The 22,814-nt window shown below is 35.2% G+C and overlaps 1 long non-coding RNA gene across 1 annotated transcript; it reads left to right on the forward strand.

Moving 5' to 3' along the window:
- Nucleotides 1-826: 826 nt before the first annotated feature.
- LOC128198899 (uncharacterized) lies at nucleotides 827-11,534 on the forward strand. The gene is made up of 3 exons (XR_008251593.1): nucleotides 827-895; nucleotides 10,275-10,357; nucleotides 10,569-11,534. It is a non-coding gene; the product is annotated as an uncharacterized LOC128198899 (long non-coding RNA).
- The last annotated feature ends 11,280 nt before the right edge of the window (nucleotides 11,535-22,814 follow it).

Below are 22,814 nucleotides of genomic sequence, written 5' to 3' on the forward strand. Positions count from 1 at the left end.
TACGTAGAATAAGGGCTTAGGCTAATAAACTTTCCGATTTTTAAAAAAGAAACAGGTCTAGCTGTTACAAGTTTTTCTGTACTAATACTGACTGCAGAAGTGTGGTCTAGAAATGTTAGAGGGACTTGGATTACTCTACTTGATTGGGAGTAACGCTCGGATTGTTCGAAGCTATTCTATTGCTTAATCGAGTTACATTGTCGTGAGATAAAGTTTAACGATCCAATTTAATTGGCTACTTTCTTGTGTTCATGATCAGAAAAATAAGTAAAGTGTGCTTAAAATTGAGATGGAAAAACAAATTAAAGAAATGAAATAATTAAATTAAGTTAATTATCAACGAAAAAGATCTTATGTAAATGAAAATGTTCGGAACTAAATAATTAAAAAATGTTCTGTCTTTTCTTTCTTATTATTTTTATTGAGGGCGTTTGTCCTAGAAAACGTTTTTCACGAAAGCTTATCGGTAACACTTAATCATCAGGAGGAAATTCAAGTGGATTTTCAAGAATCTCATTTATCTTGGATATTAAAAAGGGATCGGGTCCTTTTTGTTAAATTAAAATATATTAGAAAAAGTGAATTTTCTAAATGTACTTATTCCTAATGCATATATGTATGTATACTTATTATTACAGGCGTTTTTTTAATTTTTCAATGTTATGTTACTAAAGTAATTGATTGGGTTGGATGAATTCCCAGTATCAGTACAAAAAACTTTCGCAAAAACAATCCACTTGTATTTCGCAATTAGCAACGCTTCGGTAGAGTTTAATTACTCGTAAAGGTGCGATATTGAATCCAGTAGCGTCACTGTCCAAATTGCCTTTATCGAAGGTAAACAGTGATGGGATTAAGTAACTGGTGTACCTAATTTGTGTTTTATCGTAACGAGGTACTAAACGATTATTTTTGTTATATATTTTCTGATTTATCATCATTATCTAATATTTCAATGAATCTAAAATCATGCTCAAATATATGTTTGACTCTGAAATAATCACTATCAGATTCAGGTGTGACGATAATAGTTTATTTAGCGGTTATACGTAACTTTTAATGCTAAACCATATTCAAAGACTCTTTTCGCTTGAGGTGAGTTCGAAATTTTTTTGGTACTAAGTCGAAGTAGTTGAAAAGTCAAAAATTATGAAATTCAAACTAGCGTTGTCTGAGAGCGCGGTTATACGTAACTTTCAATGCTTAACCATATCCAAAGACTTTTTTCGCTTGAGGTGAGTTCGAAATTTTTTCGGTACCTACTAAGTCGAAGTAGGTACTTGAAAAGTCAAAAAATATGAAATTCAAACTAGCGTTTTCAGAACGCGGTTATACGTAACTTCCAATGCTTAACCATTTTAAAAGGCTTATTATGCTTCAGGAGATTTCGAAATTTTATTGGTTATATATTTTCTGATTTATCATCATTATCTAATATTTCAATGAATCTAAAATCATGCTCAAATATATGTTTGACTTTTTTTGTTTTGACTTTGAAATAATCACTATCAGATTCAGGTGTGACGATAATAGTTTATTTAGCGGTTATACGTAACTTTCAATGCTAAACCATATTCAAAGACTCTTTTCGCTTGAGGTGAGTTCGAAATTTTTTTGGTACTAAGTCGAAGTAGTTGAAAAGTCAAAAATTATGAAATTCAAAGTAGCGTATTCTGAAATCGCGGCTATACGTAACTTTCTATGCTAAACCATATTCAAAGACTCTTTTCGCTTGAGGTGAGTTCGATTTTTTTTTGATATTATGTCCAAGTAGTTGAAACGTCAAAAAATATGAAATTTAAACTAGCGTTGTTTGAGAGCGCGGTTATACGTAACTTTCAATGCTTAACCATATTCAAAGACTCTTTTCGCTTGAGGTGAGTTCAAAATTTTTTTGGTACTAAGTCGAAGTAGTTGAAAAGTCAAAAATTATGAAATTCAAAGTAGCGTATTCTGAAATCGCGGTTGTACGTAACTTTCAATGCTAAACCATATTCAAAGACTCTTTTCGCTTGAGGTGAGTTCGAAATTTTTTTGGTACTGCCTACTAAGTCGAAGTAGTTGAAAAGTCATAAAATATGCTTTCCGTTAAGTATCTGTTTATCGGAAGTCAGGAATAATTATGACAGGATATTATCATCTCTGACTAGTGCTGGTCTATAAAGAGATTTTATTTAAAATATACTACTTAACAGGATCGACCTGACCTGACCTAAATAATATTCTATTGCAAACAAAGCAAATTACACCGTGGATGGTTTAGAAATCATCTGTCTGTTGTTAATAATTCAAGCCCCCAGATACTACATTGTGCCAATTCTCGTACAAATTAACTCTTAACGGTTGGTTGGGCAGCTGTTATACCGGTGATTATAAAATTTTCAAAGCAAAAGTCCGTTTGTTACCTTATCATTTGAAAAAATGAAGTATAAAGTTTTTAAATATTAAGTACCTATAACAAGTGGTGTTAGAGAAAACTAACTTTTAAAATATTCGCAAAAATATTTTGAAATTTAATCAAACATTTTATTTTAATATTGAATTACCGCTTGAATCGTATAAAGTATAGGTATATACGTAACTGGTTAGAAATGTGGATGAAATTAACTCCTAACAGTTGGTTGGACAGCTGGTATATGATTACAAAATTTGCAAAGCAAAAGTTCTTGTGTTATATTTTAACTTGAAAATTAAGTAAAGTTTTTAATATTAAGTATGGCAAGTGGGATTTGAGAAAACCGACTTTTAAATATTCGCAAAGCATTCTAATATTTAATGAAATAGTTGAATTCATCCGTGAGTCGTATAAACATAATTAATCTAAAAAGTATATATTTATAATGTTATCGCCGCGTTGCGACGACTTGCGGTACGGACGGCTTTAGTGTGCTCGTGGCGTTCGAGCCGTCCACATCTCTTGTTGTGTAATTCTTTATGGGTTACTTGGGATAGGCGGGGAGAGTGACTTGAGTGGAAAAGGGGAGTGTTTGTTAACAGTCAAAGGCGCCTTTAACCCTACACACAACATTCACAAGTGCGTGACTTCACTCAAGGAATTCTTTGCCATTCTAGGGTCTTATTTTGGTTACAATTTGATTTGTTAATTAAGTTGTCCTGGCAAATTTAATTTTAATTAATTTAATTTTAATTAATTTAATTTTAATTAAATTAATTTAATTTAATTTAATTTGGTCCTTTGTGAATCATAATCTTTGTTCGACATTAGTTTTCTTATTTTTGTAATCACTTTTGAGTCTGCTAAAAATACGTAACTTTGATTGAAGTTTTGCACAGAAATTTATTATTATAGTCTGGCATTGCCTTAATATCAATTTTATCCAGGGTTTCCCATAGGAATGGAATTAACGCGGTGGGAACGGTTGGCCACGGTTAGTTATTATTAAACCGCAGTCATTTCCACAAAAAATATACTTACATTTAAAACGAAATTTTTGTAAATCATTTCACTGACGAAGCTGAATTAAATTTTCCCGTGAAAAGTCTAGCTTTGGTTTCATTTATACATTTTTTTGGACAAAGTTTATAGGCCTCTCGTGGGAGTATCATCATATTATTATACAAACATTTTGCGAAACGAGTCTGAGGGAGCTTTTATTTTTGTTTGTAGAGGGTAAATTAGCATTTCCATTGTATTGTCAGAAAGTATATCCGCCGTATTCTTTTTTTCATTTCATTTTTTTTATTCGTTTCATATTTATACAAATTGAGCACTGGCTGCTATCTACAGAAATATAGACAGTAGCAATGATGTTAGAAAAAAAAGAGGTAGGTAGGTTATACGCGGACCGCAAGTAGCACGTTTAAACTATGCTAATTAGCAAACCTAAGCTCAGTCGCCGCACTGTCATCGCGACGTTGACTACGCCGCTGAAATAAGTCATCAGAACTCAGAGCGTGTGCAAAATTTCATCCTACACGAAGACCGAGAAGTGGATCAAATTAAGATTCCAAGACTTGTCTTTACTACATAGTTAAAGTGATTGGGGAGGGCGCTATATTGTATTTGTAATGACGTTTCCTAGCTAGTTATGTATTTTCATCAGAAGTCAGAGCGTGTGCAAAATTTCATCCTAATCGAAAACCGGGAAGTAGGCCAAATTGAGATTTCAAGATTTTCTTACATATATAGTTACAAGTGAAGCTAATATAGTAAAGTGTGTTAAGTTTCTGAAAAATTTTTTGGAGGTAAGAAAACCTCAAGATTCGAACTTAGAAAATTGTAAACAGACTAAACACTAAACTAAGGTGGCAGTTATTACTCGAAATATTATTAAAAATAAACCCAAAAATGTTCCCCTGCCTTCGCACTCATGTACACACTCAGCTTAATCGGATTTCAGCAAGCGACCAAAATATGATTCCGCTTATAGAAGATTCCTGCCTTACATACACAACTATGCATGATATACTCAAAATATATATATTCATTTAATCTTCGTTTCGGTCGATTTAGGAACCTTTAATGGGACGGGTAAAATAAAATTGTACCTCTTTCAAGTATCTTACATCTTAAACTGCATCGTCACTTATCATCAGATGAGAGCGCAGTCAAGAGCTAACTTTTCATAGAATAAAAAAAATATCAGAAACATCAATCATCGGTAGTTTGTAAAACCTTGTTTTAAGATCGATATGAACATGATTTACATAAGAATTCATAAAAAAACTGCCAAAGTGCGAATGGGTATATGGACAGGACGGGATGGGGACAGGACGGGATGGGGACAGGACGGGATGGGGACAGGGCGGGATGGGGACAGGACGGGATGGAGACAGGACGGGATGGGGACGTGACAGTAACTGAGTAGAGACGAGACTGAGAAAGGATTGAGATAAGGCATAATTGCATGTTTTTTTTTTATTCTTTACAAATTAGCCTTTGACTAAAATTTCATCTGATGGTAAGTGATTATGCAATCAAAGATGGAAGCGGGCTAACTTGTTAGGAGGAGGATGAATCCGCAGCCCTTTCGGTTTCTACACGACATCGTACCGGAACGCTAAGCCAGACCTCGATCGGGGATCGAACCCAGGACCTCCGTCCTGTATTAGAATTTGAATTCGTTCTCATGTATCAATATAAACCAAGGTAATATAAAGAGGACATGAGCACGGTAAAGCTGATTTTATACAAAAGCATACATTTACGCCAAGCTTATTGTTCCAGTGCTGTAATGCAATTGTCCGGGTCAGGGGTGAAGGAACTCTCGCGTGATCGGCTTGTTTTAGCGCCGCCTGCATAGCCACACTGATGTGTGAAAAGATATGCGGTGAAGGAAATATTTGCAGAAATACTTCGTAGTTTGTCGCTAATAATAGTATACTAAAGTCTTAATGGACTACTTGTGTTTGTACGTTAAATATTTTATTATGTGCAAAGCTTGGGTTTTAGAGCAGTTCTTTCTTATAAGGTTTTATTTTTATTACCTATATTAAAAGATTCGATTCGAATTCAATTGAGACGAATATTCTCGTTCCCTTCAAATTAGTCGGAAATAGTTCGAGAAGTGGATGCGATAATTTGTCCATTGAGATAGGATCACTTGTATTTTTTTCCTAATAGAATAATGTTACTTATCAAATACCTATACCTTATAGGTTGGGAAAAAGTCTTTTTGAGTGCAGTATGTACTAGCGGACGCCCGCGACTTTGCGTGGAATTCAGTTTTTCACAAATCCCGCGGGAAACTCGGATTTTTCCGAGAAGAAAAGTACCCTACGTGTTAATCCAGCGTAAAATCTATTTTCAATGCAAATCCTGATCGCTTTAGTAGCCGCAGCATAAAGAAGGAACAAACATATACACAAACACACAAACTTTCGCCTTTATAATATTAATGTGATAGCTATACCTTTTGTATTTGACTGGCTTTGGTATCATTACTAAGTTTTAATATTCAGACATAGGTATTAGAAGTAGGATTAGTAGAATCACATCATGCTAGTTGTTAAGTATTTTAATTATTGTTTTTTTCTCTTTCCTTTGTATGATGTGTATTCTGAATAAACTTTTCTCTCTTTCTTTCTATATATAAGTCAGGATATTAAGTACTTGACAAATTTAGAACTGCTAAAAACATAGATATATAACTACCAGATGGAGCCCTAAAGTGACTTTAGATTCTAGAGCGTGACAGGCTTATGTCACTCGGCTTTTATTAAAAAGGGGCACAAGATTTTTTTTTGTCACTTTCAGCATGGTCGATTTTTTTGTTTGGCAAACGTCGAGTATTTGATTGATGGTTGACAAACACAACACGTATCCAAGCATTTATTTAATTTTTAGTAAATTGAGTATTATGTGGTACAACATTGCGGTTACGATATTAATTTATAAGTTATCGTGCTATGGTGGGGTGTTGTATTTTAGGCTGCAAAAGCCGCAGTGAGCGGAAAATCGAAGGAATTACATTTCATTAGTAAGAAACCATAAACTTTATTGAATGATAATATATAGCCTAGATTTGTTGGAATTCGAAGCTAATTGAATGTGATAAGCGTTTACTAGAGTATCTTCAATGGCAATATTTCGTATTTCGCTATATTTCAAAACCTAACCTTCTTTTTATTTACTTCAAATGTGACCATGTCCCACCTATTAAACTACCACTAAAATAAAAGAATTAAGTAATTTTTGGTAAGACGCTGTAACTAATTCTTAATAAAGTAAAGATTACACTCTTTACCACGAGTCTAAGATGTATGGCAACATTTTGTTATGATGGCTAGACATGTGTTATTAATATTTAATACTAGAGGATATATGCGATTTACCCCGCATAAGTAGTTCCCGTTCCCGTAGGAAATTTGGGATAAAAAATAGCCTATGTGTTATTTCAGGTTATTTGTGTGTCAAAATTTGGGGAAATCTGTTTAGTAGTATTTGCTGAAAGATTACAACAAACACACACTCACAAACTCTCACATCTTTAATAATTCAAGAAAGATCAGCTGAAAGTTTAAAAGCCTGTGCTCCTACTATAGGTAAGAATTGTAGGCAATGGACTGATATCATGTTATGATTTAAGTTATCACCGAAAACACAATTAAATAATACAAAGTTCTTTTATTATCCGAAAGAATCTTACTTTTTAATCTATCTGATCCTATTTATTGTATTAGGACTTCATTTAATTATATTTGCAGATTACCCCAAAAACGTGTAAATAAATATGTATGGCAACATTTTGTTATGTAATTTATGAATGCAAGTGTAGTGTACATAATAATATAATACACACGCACACTTATAACCTTACATAAGGCTGTCTCACGGGCGGCCACGCTATGGCTACGTCTAGTTGTTCTAAGTCTATGGCTAAAAATTACCGAAACAACCATATTCTTTGATCGAACTAAGCAATCGCAACAGAGTAACGAAGTGAAGGGAAATGTGCGTGAGACTGATGTTAGAAAACTGTTTGAAATTGATAACATGACAAACCAATCAATATAGACACGCGAACTGTAAATGTAGGTCATATAAACGTTATAGACACAACGTTACAAGTTAGTAACAAGAACACAAAATTCCTGCTTTTTCTGCCCTAGAAAAACATTCTAAAAAAAAAGCTAGAAAATTTAGTGAGTAAAATAAAGAGATAATTAAATTAGCATTAAATTTGGCCATAATAAATTAAATAGTATAAGTTACAATTATTATTTACTTTTACTTACTCGGTATCATAAAGCTTTAATAGCTCCATTGATAACAATATAAATCCATTGATATAAATAATCGTCGAACTAAAATAATTTGAGTCTCCGGGCCTTGGACCATTGTTGTACTCAGTTTTATAGGTTTTTGTCATATTTCTAGTATATAAATCATATTTCAAAATATGGTTAGTATTAGTAAGACATCGCTTTAAGCTCTTTAAGCTCATTGTCATTGTCAGAGTAAATTGTATTTCCATTTCAAATTTCAGCCAAATCGCTTCAGTAGCCGCAGTGTAAAGGAGGAACAAACATACACACACACACGCGCTTACACAAATACACACACACTTACACACAATATTTCGCATTTATAATATTAGTGTGATATTGGAGGGTGGCTTGGCCTAGAATTGCTCACGACGATTATCCAGATCCCACTATCGCCTATCTTCAAAACCAAAGGTACACCGCTCCTCCTCTCTGAACGATCTTTTCTTAGTTTTTTTGTAAGTGATATGATAGGATGGACACACCTATACATACTTAAGGGTTGAACTGCTCAGTTCGTTAATTTTGGTCTTCGATATTTTAAAATGCTTTACAGTGTAATAGAGACAAAGTAGCGTTAGTTTTTAAAATCACGTAGAGTTTACTAATGGTTGTTCGAAGTTTCAAATAAGTATTTTATATGACAACTTTAGTATCTTGTAGTTTGTCGTGGAGGATCCCTGGTGGGCAAACAAACACATTTGTCATACTTTTCCACTTTAATAGGGATTCAACTCTGTTGTGTTGCTATTATTTTGTTAAAATAATTGTGGAACTTTTTAAAGAAAATAAAACGTAAGTCAAAGAGGAATCTACAATAATTTATCTATAGTGTTTTCTTTTACACGATGGGCTTAGACTCATCATTAGGTGCCTTCTTCCAGCTGAAGTTTGGCGGTCATGTGTAGAAAACTTTTCCGGTATTTTGCAGTATTTTTTAAGCTGTGTATATGTTAACTTGGTCCACTCTTTGCAATCATCTATCCACTTTCTTTGCTGTCTTCCTGGAGCACGTTTTCTACCTTACCTTCTAGGATCAACCTAGGAAACTCATAGAGGGATCCCCTTTGCCAATGGCCGAAAAATGCGATTTTCCTTCTCTTAATGACTACAAATCGTTTTTACGTAGTTCTACGCTACGAAAGTCTAGTCTCGACCAACTAGCGGTTGAGGCTTGCAACTGCACCCCTGATTCCAACGCCGTTTGTAAATCTAGACGCCCATAGAACGACCTTTACGATGACATAACGAACGACTACGAGGTCCCCGATACCACCCAGACGTCACCCAGACGTGGGCTTTTTAACTCAAGAACTCGGGGGTGCTCGGACTAATACACTTAGGCCAAAACATTCTTCCCGAACGGCCGTTTAAGCTGAGTCCGAGAATTAGAGCAGACGACCTTAGATAGTCGTTACGCCCTTCCACTCTGCTTCTGCTTTCGGGGCCGATCAAGCGATGCTTGTGCGCTCGTCCAAACCCCCTGGTGACGCCGCTGAGGTATCATTCAAAAAAATCTGAATTCACAATCAGAAAAAAATTAAACATCACTGTGGTATCAGGTGTCGTATAAGTTTAGGTAGTGTTGGTAAGTACATAATATACATACCTACAGGTAATACAATAAAACAAATACTTGCTGCGTAGTCAGAAAATCATTTGCGAGAATGCAAATCACGAAATCTAATATAATATTCATGACGCAGACGTATTGAGGCAATACAACGAAATACAAACGTTCTGTAACAACGAATTCGTTTCAACTGCTTAAATCAATCCAATTTATTTCGGATTTCTGAAGTAACAGCAGCTAAAGTTTATATTACTTTCACATAAATTGTATTCCAACTTTATTTGGATTTGAGTATCGGATAAGAGTTGTAAATTCGAGACAAACTTTTAGTGAATTTCGCAAAAGTTCAAGCTTGGCATAGCTTACCTATTATAAATTTATAGACAATTTTGGGTTGCAGAAGCTGTTTTTGGTATCGTATTTTTGTGGTTGCTGGCACTTAATCAGGGTTTTTTTTTATCCTAGGTCATAATTAAGATTTCTATTTTCATATCACACGTAATGTTAGCCCGGGATCAGTGGAACAAATTTACAAGTGATAATCTCGTTATTGATACAAGTTGGAAGGAGGTTAGTTTACCAAAAGTTGTTACTAACCAGATATTTTTTTAATTAATTAATTAATTAAACTGTTGCTTAATTAATAGTTATATAACTTAACAGTCACAATGTCCTACAAATTATGCGGTATATTGTCTCGTTCCGATGCTCAGAAATTTTTATTACCTGGTAAGCTAGTTAGCTACCAAAATCAAGAATTTTCATAAATAAAAAAGGTGAGGTCTCATCAAGATAAAGCTACTCACGGAAAATTAACTTGATAGTAATCAGTTGTAAAAAATGTTCTACGGATCCCGGACTATGATATTTAGTAATATTACTAAGAAACTCATTACTCACATACACAGCTTACATACACTCACTGACTCACTTACATACACTTACACAGCTTACATTTATGGTTTTCTTGCAGATCTATGCGGTTACTTGCGTATCGTGGTGCTGATCTGATAATGGCGTTGAACTCTACAGGCTCTCCAACTAGAAAAAGAAAGCGTGCGTTCATTTGGTCTTCTTTAACAATTTAGCGCTAAATTTTAGAGCTGAAAAATATTTTTAAATATTCATTCAAGTTGCAGTGTAACCCAAATTCTGAAATTAGCATAGTATTTCTGTTTTGTTTAGGAAATTGTTACTTAAATTCTTACATTAGAATGAGGACGTAGCAGCGTTGCATGTTGAAATTTTGAAAGGCCTATTGTTCCAGGACTGAAAATGAATTTCCCGGGTCACGGGTGAATGAACTGTGGCGTGATAAGCTAGTTGCATTACTGACTGCACCGGCACTGATGTGTAGACGATTAAGGAAATATTTGTGGCATAACTTGGTTGTTTGTATTTTTGTTTAGCGGTAACATTAGGATTGTATTAATGGCAACTATCAACAAAATAAAATTATAAAAGATTTTGTAAGTATTTTATGCAAAATCAAAATTAATTTATTCTTTCATAAACGGTTTAGTGGACGTCTTTATCATCATCATCATTATTAATCCATATTCGGCTCACTGCTGAGATCGCGTTTCCTCTCAGAATGAAAGGGGTTAGGCCAATAGTCCACCATGCTGGCCCAATGCGGATTGGCAGACAACGCACACGCAGAGAATTAAGAAAATTCTCAGGATTGCAGGTTCCTCACGATGCTTCACCGTTTGAGACACGTGATATTTAATTTCTTAAAATGCACACAACTGAAAAGTTGGAGGTGCATGTCCCGGACCGGATTCGAACCCACACCCTCCGGAATCGGTGGCAGAGGTCATATCCACTGGGCTATCATGGCTCACCTCTTTATGATGCAAGTATATAATTATTTATTAAACGGCTGATCGTTGCAATCACAAATTTACGTTTTGCAATATCATACGTACATCGGAAACCATTTCCATTCCGGAAATAGCCTCATTGATCCGGGCTATTTTTGCCAATCTAGTATTATCTGGCCCGGACTTCATTTTGCGGTGAGGTGACTTCACTGAATTAGTAATAGCATTCTCAATGATTGCGTGGCTTTTTGGATTGTTTATAGACGTATTTGAAATGTGCAGTCTATTCTCAATTCGGTTATGTTTCTTAGACTAATTAAAAATTCCCAAACATTTTGGGTCTAATGTAGGCCTTTACCTTTATATCGGATGTTTATAAGCATGAAATAAATTTTTGTTTAAATGTCGCCTAATTTCTCATTATTTCCACGCGGATGAAGTCACGGGCGCCTGCTAGTTAAGGTATAATAAAAACCAGGTGTCTTTTTTGGCTAAGTATACCTAATTATTATTATATAATTGAAGTATAAGAGTATTATAATATCGACATAATATTCCATATGTATATCAGCAATATCTTAACATAGAATTTTCCGCTGAAAATATTTTTTTATTTGCCGAAGGTAGTATTTGATATCAACAACTTATGTATGTTTTAAATATGTATGTTTAAAAAATTACGGTCATAATACATTCACGACGAAGATAAAAATAATAATCAAAAGTTGTGCCATTCAATTAAGATGTAATACAGTTTTTGTTGCTAAAATTTAAAAAAAAAACAACATATGTTTACAAGAAACAGGATTTGGTAAAAACAGTAGATTGGTTAAAAAAAACACTCACTAAAACCTGCAAGCACCCATCTTTTGTGATATAACTTAAAATGAGGAATTTACATATTCCCATAATTATTTTAACTGTTTTTTTAAATTACAGCCACATGAACTTCCAAAAAATAAATTCAATTTAAATTTGCAGCTGTAAATTAATCTCGGAAAGAGCTGATTTTTTTAAATATACGTTCAGGAAATTGCACACTGATTTCACAACGGGCAAACTGTTTGAACAGATTCCGTGCTACCCAGCTATGCAAATGTCAGCGAGATGTTTGTGCCATTGTTAGGAATATTGGAATTAATGAGTGATCGCTATTTACAGTGTCCCGGACATAAATACACACAGACAAATTGGAGACACGCTCTGTTTGATGTCGATCGATGAAAGGGGTTTTGTTTAATCTGTAACGGGTAATGGTGTTAATTTTGTGACAGATGTATTTGCTTTCTTTTGGAATTAATTTGTTATTTAAACTAATGTCAGTGTTTAAAGTAATTTAATGCTTAAACAAGAATAATATTTAAGTCTATTTTGTAGCTAAATGAATATTTTTTAATGGTTTATGACGAAGCTTAATAAACTTGCATAAAAAATAACATAAAATCTAAAATATTATAGATAGGAAACGGATGAGGGGGTAAATTAGATATTATGTATATGTATACGACAATTAGGCTTAATACGAAAATATATTTTCCTTAGGTTAACAAGAAATATGCATAATTATTATATATTTTATAAATATAAATAAAGACATAAAAATAAAACCAAAAATAATCTCTCAAAAAATCAAAAGAGCAAGGAGAGATAAGATGTCTTGCAGAAACCATAAGGAGTGTGGATTTGCATCCTAATCCTAACAAGTAAGCCAGCTTCCCTCTTAGATTGCATCATCACTTATCATCAGGTGGGACTGTATTCAAGTGCTAAGTTTTAAAGAATAAAAAAAATTTTGCTGGCGTTTTAGTTTTCAGCTATGGATACAGTTTTGCTTCATTAGCCATTCATCATTATCAACCCATATCTCAGCTCACTGCTGTGCTCGAGTCTCCTCTCAGAATGAGAAGGGTTAGGCCAATAGTCCACCACGCTGGCCCAATGCAATAGAATTAAGAAAATTATCTGTTAGGCAGGTTTCCTCACGATGTTTTCCTTCACCGCTTGAGACACGTGATATTTAAGTTCTTAAAATGCACACAATTGAAAAGTTGGAGGCGCATGCCCCGGATCGGATTCGTACCCACACATATCTGGGTTATCACGGCTCAGCTGCCATTAAACAAGCCTACTAGCCTATGACAAGCCTATGACAAGTATATATTTTCAACACAAAAGCATATTTTTGGGGGAAACTTCTATTTAGATATATTAGGTCATACTCGTGTAAAGGCGAGCATGCTAATCACGTTAGGTATTTGTTACGTCGGAAATTGGAAATGTATCTGTCTAGGGAATAGGGTAGTATTTGAATTTAAATAGTTTTGTATGCCGTTGTACGTCCCTGGAGTGCGGAGTTGCATTATCTGTTTCTGGGTCAAACTGTGATGGTGGATCTCTTATCAAGTTACGGAATTATTCGTTTTTAGAGCGCAGAAAATGCTAATTTGATGAATAAAATGTCGTTTTAATCTTCATACTACTTTGGCTTATCGCCAGACATTTGAGGATGTTTCTTGCCTTGCCTACAGCCTTTCTTGATGAGTACTGTTTACCAACAAAGAAATTAGAAATGAAGGTAGAAAACGCATGTCATTTCATTACTTATTTATTTTAAATATGTATGGTTTGTTTAAAAATGTTATATAAAAAAATTTAACCATATCTAATTGTTCTAAGCAATTTTTTTTCATTAATTTAAGAACAAGTTAATTATAATTTTTATAGGTGTAAAATGACTAGTGATTTATACCCTCATTTTTAATTTGTTTTTGGTAAACAGTACTCATCAAGAAAGGCGCATGTAGTATAGGTACTGGTAGATACATATCTAAAACGAACACAAATTTAATGTCAAACAAACAATAATTAATCTGTGACGTGAATTCAAAAGTTTGAATCACAAAAAAGTTTTTATAAATGAGTGCAATTCAGATTAATATATAATTTTATCGTGCCGTGTTGTTCATGACTAAGGGCCCCATATGGGTTCATAGCTAGTCGGGCATACTCTGACATTGTGTCACGTGAGTTTTAGTTGTGTTTTATAATAAATAAATATATTTTTATGTGATTAAAATCTACACATAGTATTTGAAAATATAAATGTTAATAAAATATTTATTTAGTTTTTAATTTATTTATGTTTAGGAACTTTGTAGTTAAATATTTACTTAGTTTTAGACGCGTTTAGTTCTAGATAATGTAAATTTGTAATGTATTTTAAAAAATTAAATAAATATACAAACAATAATTAATCTGTGACGTGAATTCAAAAGTTTGAATCACAAAAAAGTGTTTATAAATGAGTGCTATTCAGATTAATATATATTTGGATCGTGCCGTGTTGCTCATGACTAAGTGCCCCATATGGGTTCATAGCTAGTCGGGCATACTCCGACGTTGTATCACGTGAGTTTTAGTTGTGTTTTATAATAAATAAATATATTTTTATGTGATTAAAATCTACTCATACTTTTTGAAAATATAAATTTTAATAAAATATTTATTTAGTTTTTAATTTATTTATGTTTAGGAACTTTGTAGTTAAATATTTCTCTAGATCTAGATAATGTTGTAATGTATTTTAAAAAATTAAATAAATATAATAATTAAATATTTTACACTCAAATATTAAAAGTTGTAAAAGTTCGGGTTTACCAAGTTTATCATTTTAAGTATTTCTGAGTTTTCAAGTATTCAAGTACTAATTAGTACTTGAGTACTTGCCTAATAGTTATTTCCAGTATAAATATTTCTAGCTAAGAAATATTTTTAGCTGAACTCGTGTGTACGCCACACAGACTTAAATTCAGAACTTTCAGTCACGTAGATCAAACAGGCAGGCATTTGCATTTACAAATATTTGTCAGAGGCCTAAACCGACTGTGTCACGTATTGGAATGAACGGGGGCATTGACCGGGAAACTAGAATCGAGATAACTCTTTGTGAAGATATTTCTAGTTGGAAATAAAACGTTTTTTCATAAAACGTTTTAGAAATTTCAAAGCAATTAAATGACGCTTCCCGTGACTAGAGAATTAGTATTGCCATACAACGTGGCAATACTGCCAGCCTTCTGGAAACTTTACCAATGATCATCGATTCGGATGAATTCTGCGATGCCTAAGTCCGTAGAACTAATTTTAAATTTCTTTTATTTTATCTTTATGATATTATTAGGTAGTCATTTTAAAATAAAATAATTTTTTTTTCGAAATATGAATATTTTATTATATTTTTTTCATAAGGTTACGAGTATCATACTTAAAATAAGACTAAATAGGGTTTTTAATGTTATTGTAAGTACGATCCTTGAACTTCGTTTATTTATCTCGTGATTGGCAATCTTAAAGTCAAAGGTGTTGACTTACAAAACCGAAGAGGTAATGTTACAAGTTCCTCGATTTCAGGTGGTATTAACATTCATTATTTATTTTATTGTAGAGAGGAGGTATCAGTATTGGTATAAGAGGGTATTTGGTGACTTGAGCGCAATTGTGTGTTAGGCAGCGTAGACACCGTCACGCTGCCTGTCGCGTTAGTGATTTTGTTAGATATATATGTTGTGTTGTAATTATTATTTATCATAAATTGTTTAGTGTGGGCATGGAGAACATGTCAGGCAGGGGAGGTTGTTGATGCATTTTAAAGTGATCCCCTATTGGTACAATCATTGTCACAGCTACTTGTCACGTCACAGTAACTCAAAATAGTATTTAAATCATCATGATTATCAGCCTTTTATCCACACCCTAGGAAGACCAGGCATCCCTATTTATATTAACCGACGCACCGTGGTTTCACCCCTTGTAGTTCCCGCTTTCGTGAGAAAGATAAAGGAGCCAATAACACTCACTTATAACGTGGCTTTCTGTTGGTAAAAGAATTTTCGAAATTGGTCCAGTAGATCCAGAGATTAGCCCTACAATATTACTTGACTTCCTTATAATACTATATGGAATAGATAAAAACGATATGGAGCTTTGTCCCACCACGCCACTACAATTCCGCTTGGGCTTCAGAACTCGACACTGATAATTTTTACTGAGAATTTCCAGAAAGAAAGAAGAGATCATTATGTCATTGCTCGGATTATTTATCTCATACTAGCGGACGCACGCGACTTCGTCCGCGTGGCTCTTTCAACTACCTCTATCCTACCCCTACCCTACGTTGAAATTTTTCCTGAATTTTCTTTGCTATAAACCTCACAGAGCCCGAGACCTTTCCTACGAATGCAAAACCGTGGAAATCGGTTCGTGCGTTCTGGAGTTATAGCGTCAGGAAGGAAAACCCGACTTATTTTTATATAGTAGAAAGAGATAACCACTGAAGAGTTTTTTAAAAGCTCGGCTCATTTTCAAACTGCCATGTGAAATTATAAAACAGTCGACTTTCTCTTATAAGCATGACCTACGCACGCTTCAATGTTTATTTAGGATACCAGAAAAAAGGTTAAGTGATCAACATCGAGCCCATTATCCTAATGAACTTGCAAACCATTCCCTTTATAATACCTACTGCTGTAATACCCACAACAAGAGGGACTTTCCAAAATAAGGTTCGCTATAAAGGGTAACGATTATGACTAAAACCAGAGGGAAATTTTGCGTTATTAATTCTGAAGATGAATGTTATGTTTATATTTATTACTAGCGGACGCCCGCGACTTTGTCCGCGTGAAACCCTATTTTTGCCCCTACCCCTACCCTACCTCACCCCTACTCTACCCCTACCGTACCCCTATCCTACCCCTACCCTACCTTACCCCTACTCTACCCCTACCGTACCCCTATCCTACCCCTACCCTACCTTACCCCTACTCTACCCCTACCGTACCCCTATCCTACCCCTACCCTACCCTTACTCTACCAATACCCTGCCACGCGACGGCGACGGAAGTTAAAAAAATGGAGTAACTTCTCCTGTTTTCTCAACATTTCCCTTCACTGCTCTGTTCCTATTAATTGTAGCGTGATGAAAAGTATATTATAACCTGCCCAGGAGTATAAAGAATAATTGTACCAAGTTTTGTTAAAATCCGTCGAGTAGTTTTTGTTTCTATAACGAACATACCACGCGACGGAAGCTTAAAAAATTGAGTAACATCTCCCGTTTTCCCAACATTTCCCTTCACTGCTCTGTTCCTATTAATCGTAGCGTGATGAAAAGTATACTATATATATATATATATGAAAAGTATATAACCTGCCCAGAAGTATGAAGAATAATTGGAAATATATTTCATGTACAGAATTGACCTCTCTACAATCTGTAGAGAGGTCAATTCTGAGGTCAATTATAAGTATAGATAAAATATTTGTGAATTTTTTTAGTTCACAACGTGGATGGACAATTTCACAAACTACAATAATAATATTTCGATTGTATTCGATAAACATCTCTGAGACCACGCGGTGTTACGTGTAATTTGGCACTTTTTAGATTTCTCGTAAGACAACAACCCAGCCCGCGGCCCAGTGCTTTTTAAATGATTGTAAAATCATTGTCAAGGTGAACTAGCGCGGAAGCTGTTAACTGGCAGGTCTGCAGCATCGAAAGGTAGGTGGGATGGGAAACTATCGAATTCCTTAACCACCAACAGTCGACAGAGTTCAATTCGCGTGGGAACATTCCACAGCATATTTTTTTTATTCTTTACAAGTTAGCCCTTGACTAAAATCTCACCTGATGGTAATTGATGATGCAATCTAAGATCTAAGCGGACTAACTTTATAGAAGGAGGATGAAAATCTACACCCCTTTCGGTTTCTACACGACATTGTACCGGAACGCTAAATAGCTTGGCGGTAAGCTTTTTTCAGTTAGGTGGTAACCTCCTACCAGCCAGACCTGGAACAATTAAGAAAACCTCAATCAGCCCAGCCGTGAATCAAACCAAGGACCCGTCTTGTAAATCCACCGCGCCTTCCACTGCGCCACGGAGGTCGTCATATATTGCAGATACAATGATGTGATCATGATCATGTTTATCTAGGCCAAGTTCAATACATTTGGTAATACTCGTGGGTAATATATTTCGCAGGAAAGGATTATCGTTGAGCCTGTGAGCTCAGCGCGTAGTACGGAGCGCAGATTTACTACGCACGACCTAAAACTACGAGTATACGAATATACCTGCTTATTGTGGCTTATATTGTCACTGTGAGACCATTACTGTTACTTAGAGCCATACATTGTTAGTGGCTTTTATTAAAGTTAAGCCTTATATTCGTAGATTAGAGTATAAATGGAAATTAATATTTTTATACTTTGACTTGGTCGCTAACTATGGGCCTCATAAGAAGGCTCAGAGTCACACAGCGGGCGATGGAACGAGCTATGTTAGGAGTATCTTTGCGTGATCGAATCAGAAATGAGGAGATCCGCAGAAGAACCAAAGTCACGGAGATAGCTTAACGAGTTGCTAAGCTGAAGTGGCTATGGGCGGGGCACATAGTTCGAAGAGCCGATGGACGTTGGGGTCCCAAAGTACTGGAATCGACCCCGCACTAGTAAACGTAGTGCTGGCCGACCCCCCACCAGGTGGATTGACGACATCAAGCGAGTCGCAGGGATTCGCTGGATGCAGGTGGCTCAGTATCGTGATGTTTGGAAGTCCTTACAAAAGGCCTATGTCCTGCAATGGACGCCCATAGGCTGATATGATGATGATGATGATGATGATGATGATGATGATGATGATGATGATGATGATGATGATGATGATGAATATTTTTATCAACTTATCGTAAAAACCCAAATAAAATAATAAAAATTAAAATATAGCATACTTAATTATAACGAATATACAGTATACTAGACGACGCCTCGCGGTTTCGGTGTAGTTACTGTTCCTGTGAGAATACGGGGACAAAATATAGCTTATGACACACACAGCTAACGTGGATTCTAGTGGTATAAGAATTAGTATAAGAGATTACCTCCTACAACACCAAAAAACATTTTCTCTATAAAATTTTAGTTATAGATATGTAATTTTTCTAGTACATTCTAATATATTTTTTACTACGTATGGCAAAGTTATACATTTATATACATAGGATATATAGGATAATATATATATATATATATATAGGATAATAATACTATCCAATTTTTTAAGCCATTTTTTTATAGAAGTTTCTTTATGCTTCTTATGCTATGTACAGGATAAAAATTCAAAATTCAAAATTCATTTATTTTAATTAGGCTTAGTTTACAAGCACTTTTGAAAGGTCAGGATTATGTCATAATTTAATTTAATCGAATGGTGGTAATGATAGTCGAAAACTTAAAATTAAAGTTACGAGGGTTCCAAACGCGCCTTGGTGCGAGAAGAGTTATCAGGATCTTTGTAGACAGGTTATTGAATTTCCGAATAGTAGGGTAACACATAAATATCCTATTTTACCTTTAAAACCCGCGGCGGGTCTATAAGAAGAAAACTAATTTGCTCTTTGAGAAAATCACGATTGCCCGCTATTCGCTTTCGTAAGAAACTCCACTTTAAAACACTTTTAACCATGTGCGCCCTTTGTTCTTAAAACACAATGTAAAATAAATAAACTTACAACGTAGAACGTACATACAAACTTGACCTAGAAACAAAACGAAAGAAAGGCTTCCAATTAAAAAATCACGGTCGTTAAGCTTTCCACGTGCGGCGAAATATTACCATGTTGGTATGAAACCGTTGGCTTTCAAATAAACTAAATTAAACGTTTTTACAAGTGAAACTACGAGTAGGTACTCCGCAGTAGTTGATGGTTTAAATTTTTAAACGTTAATTTAACTTTAAAAATATTTTTCGGCAAACATATTATTTTCATATAGATTATATCTAGTTACACATTCTCATTTCAAGCACGAAAGCATACTACTCTTTAGCAGTTGCTACTTATTAGCATGTGTATCGCAACAATGCTAATAATGAACTGCTTATTTGTAGCTTGCTCAAGAATCAACAGTCGTGCGATTTACGAGCATGCTACTTGCTGCGCGGGTGGAAGGGGGCGTGCTTGTGCGCGTCTAAACAGGCTTGCTTATTGAGTATGCTAGTCGATCATCATTGCTATTCTGTATTCTCTCCACCTTCATCTCTCCCTGTCTAACACAATAATATAGACAGATAACAATAGATACAAATTAGCATATGTAATTGGAATGTTTGCTTTGAGCATGCTTTTTCAGGAGTATAATTAAAAATAGCATGCTTATTTCTAGCAAATGTAAAATGATGATCAGCATGCTCGTATGGAGCTCGTATGGAGTTTACAGGAACTCGCTGGCGAAATCGCAGGGCTTTAGCTAGTACTTTTGTTCTAATCTGACCTGAAGACGAAAGTCTTGGAACAGTGCGTGTTGCCAGTGATGACCTACGGATGCGAAACTTATTAGCCTCATTTGAAGGCTCAAAGTCACTCAGCGGGCGATAGAGCGAGCTATGCTTGGAGTTTATCTGCGTGATCGAATCATAAATTAGGAGATCCGCAGTCGAACCAAAGTCACTGATATAGCTCAGCTAGTCACGAAGCAGAAGTGGCAATAGGCAGGACACATAGTTCAGAGAGCCGATGGACGTTGGGGTCCCAGGGTACTGGAATGGCGACCCCGCATTAGAAACCCCAATGTTGGTCGAACCCCAACTAGGAGGATCGATGATATCAAGCGGATTGCAGGGAACCGCTGGATGCTGGCGGCTTGGAAGTCCATGCAAGAGGCCTATGTCCTGTCAGTGAACGTTTATCGGCTGGTGATGAAGGAATAGTTATTTATGCCACTGTCATACCATGCCTGCCAATGAGGGCGCTCATGCTGTGTATTCTGCAGTTCGGCTTTGCCATATTGCACAAAAATCTTGCAGTAGAATATAATATTTTTTCTGTAACTATAATAAAATAATTAATAAAACTCACCATATCATTTGCGTTAAGATTGCGCTTGCCTCTTTGATTTTGTATTGGTATGGCCTTCTAAATTTTGTTTCATCATAGCCTCCTAAATTTTGCTCTTTTATGCAAGCCTTAATGTTTGTAGTCAATGCCATGAAACTATTAAAAAATAGCACGGTTTACCCATGTGGTAATGAATAATATCAAACCACATGTAGGAATTGATAGCTTTGTGATATGGTTTGAGGTCTTAGAAGAACATTACGAAATGCTAATAGAAAAATTAAATTTTTGCATGATTTAGTACTTCTGTTCTCATTTTACAACTTAAAGTAATATCTATAATTTTTGCGGCACCCATTTTCAGTTAGGAAAATAGCATTACTATAATACTGAAACTGTTTACACTGCAACTTGCATCTGACTTCATAATCTGACTCGTGACGTTGTAAACCGAAATAGAACAATATTCTGCATCATCGGAACTGCGTTCGGAAATCGGAAACAAATCCCTCTCGTATTTGATCTTCATGACGAATTGGGCCAAATAATGTTGCGTTGTTTGCACGAAGTTGGCAAGAATTTTGGGAATAAATCGGGTACGAGTATTTTAGATAATACACTCAATAGCATACGGAAAATGGGTTTCAAACTAATCTCTATAATCCAACTAATATCTATAATTCATTTGATATAAGGATATAAGCTTATACTTGTTTATCAACCCATATTGAAGCAGCTTTGATTTCAATTGATCTCCTCTCCTCCTAAAATACGACCTAGCCCAACTCTACAGTATTTCATGTTTAATTTTCATATTATTAACCTGATGTTAAAGACTATTCTGTAAAAATAACTTTAAATAGTTAAAAAAATTAAAAAATACATAGAAATATTGGATGTTACACGTGACTATTATTTTCTATTCCTGACAGCAAATCATTTCATTTGATATCCATATCATGGGGATGGATTTTAAACAGCCAGTCTACTATCTGGGGAAAGCCGCCATATTAGATGTGTAATGACGTTTCTTAGCTAGTCGTGTGTTGTCATCAGAACTCAGAGCGTGTGCAAAATTTCATCCTAATCGAACACCGGAAAGTGGGTCAAATTAAGATTCCAAGATTTTCTTACATACATAGTTACATAGTAAAAGTAAAGCTAATATAAAGCGTGTAAAAATTGCCGTGAGTTTGTAATCTTTTACATTTTATATTTGATGAATATTTAAAATGAAATCTCCATGCAGATAGAATAAAAAAAACCATTTAAAATCAAGTGATAACCTTGTCAGATAATTTTTAGGGAGCATATTTGCTATCGGACGCACCGAAACCTTCTCCGAGCGGGACACACGATGCGTTGCGGCGGCGGTGCGGTACCGGAGCGGTGTCGCTGCGTCGTGAACATAGAAACAGCTGTGGTAACACGAAGCGCTCTGGCGCCGCACCGGACTTGCAACCACCGAAACGAGGCGGGGAGGGTTGAATGTATTGCGATGTCGGAACGGCACCGCTCAGTTGTCTATGCGTCACAACATTACTTTTACATTACTCAAGTAGATATGGTGCCGAACTCATTGATGTGTTGTGATCATAAAGCTTTCACTGAAAGACGACTGACGTCCTACAGCAACACACACTAATCTGAATCGTAACGTAATTGCTTTCACTCGGGATAACCATACGACTCGCCAACCGCGCGCTTACGGCTCGGAGATGATAAGGTTACAATCCCTTTCCAAGTTGATGTGTACGCCTATACCTTTATGAAACACGTAATACATTAAA

This window comes from Bicyclus anynana, chromosome 17 (genome assembly GCF_947172395.1).
Source record: "Bicyclus anynana chromosome 17, ilBicAnyn1.1, whole genome shotgun sequence".
NCBI lineage: Eukaryota > Metazoa > Arthropoda > Insecta > Lepidoptera > Nymphalidae > Bicyclus > Bicyclus anynana.